Raw genomic sequence first — 1,894 nt, 5'->3', positions numbered from 1 at the left:
GATTTCAGGGCCTTAGGACTGGGATTCTAAATCATAGTCTTACAGCTTTCAAATGAGAGCACAAAATATCAGTGGTAGACGTTTCGACCACTTTAGTATGCTAAGATTAATCTTGGTATGAGGGTGTCATTTTCTCAAAACAACTTTTTAAAGTGTTCTAGGAAATCTTTTTAAAGTGATCTAGCAAAATTCAGATTAGAGTAATTTCAACAGTCTTTTATGCAGCTCTCTCAGTACATCTTTGTCAGGAAGAAACATTCCTATGGCTCATTTCATACAGAGGACCGCTGTGTCAAGATGTCCTTCCTATCCTTAGTATTTCCTTTATAATGTGACTTAGAGGGAAAATGCCTTCTAGTGTTATGTACTCAATTAATTAATATAGCCAGATAAAAGGAGCTTGTTAGGCTAGCAAACATAGGTCATCAGGCAGGCAGTCAATTAAAAAGAACACTCTAAACTGTTATTTGGCAAGAACTAAGGTAAATTTAATTGTGCCATTGGCAAAAAAAAAAGTCTTTAATTTTTTTTCCTTTACAAAAGCAAGGTTGATGAACTTTATAAAAAGAGCTGAGTACAGGTATCACTGCTTCAAACAATCATTTTAAAATGTCATTATTCCATTTTTCTGTATCTGAAATTCTGGACAGGTAAATCTATAGAGACAATAATGGATTAATGGTTCCTTGGGAGTATAGCAGGGAAGGTTGGGGGGAAATGGGGAGCTAAAAATCATGGGTACTAGAATGAATAAAATATTCTAAATCTGATTGTGGTAATGATTGTTATAATTGTGGTAATGATTGAACAACTCTTCTTGATGTGATCAACTATTGAGTTGTATGGCCTACAAATTATATGCCAGTAAAACTGTGGGGAAAATGTCATAATCTATACAAAACTATACAAAAAACGGCAGCCATTGTCTGCAATGCCCCTGCATCACACAGGATCCCTGGTGCTGCTGTCAGGAAACGTGGGTTTCTAACCTCAAGGTGAGCAATGCAAACCTACTATCTGCTCATGAGCTAAAGATGAGAGCTTCTGTTCTCATAAAGATGTACAGCACCATAAGCCCTACAGAGGGTCCCTAAGAGTCATGGCTGTAGTTCACAGGAGACAGGAGCTCCTGTTGGCCCAGGATTACTCTCAGGCATGTTTATCATGTCCTTGGTTGGGTCACATCTGTACACAGTATCGACTGAAATGGGGAGTGTTGATATGCATACTGCCCACTCAAGCAATAACTCTCTCTTCTTACATTCCCACAAGCTATGTAGGCACAGGGTTTGCTCTGATATAATAAAATGATTTTCAATCATTCTTCTTCCATCCAGCATATTCTTCATAGAATATAGAGGAAGAGTTTGTAGAAGGGAGTAAATAATAATATCCATACACCATACGCCAACACACACAAAACAAATGGTTGTAGACAACAAATCAATATAGGAGGATAATAGAATTACTTTTTGGAAATCATATCAAAAGGAAGACAGAAACACAGAAAGAGAAAAAGCAAACAATGAATAGAGTGACCAACTAGGAAAAATGAAATAGTTACATGATCTGACTACAGTGGAATTAAATTCAAAACCAAAGGCAAAATTTCAAAAATTCCCAAATATTTTAAATGTTAAAAACACACTTCTGGATAACTTCTCAGTCAAAGAAGAATTCAAAAGATAAATTATAAAGTATTTTAACTAAATTAACATGAAAATACAATATATTAAAATTTGTGGGATGATAATAAGCAAGTAGAAATTCATATAGTTAAATGTTTATAAGAAAAAAATTCAAATCAATTATTTAGATTTATATCATAAGAAACTAGAGAGACGGATGAGCCCTATAGGACCAGTGGTGTGAGTGGCAAAACAGGGAGGGTAAA

The sequence above is a fragment of the Echinops telfairi genome, unplaced genomic scaffold (genome assembly GCF_000313985.2).
Source record: "Echinops telfairi isolate 266 unplaced genomic scaffold, ASM31398v2 ScPeMD7_1;HRSCAF=3_0, whole genome shotgun sequence".
Lineage (NCBI taxonomy): Eukaryota > Metazoa > Chordata > Mammalia > Afrosoricida > Tenrecidae > Echinops > Echinops telfairi.
Note: the sequence above shows the minus strand (reverse complement) of the source record.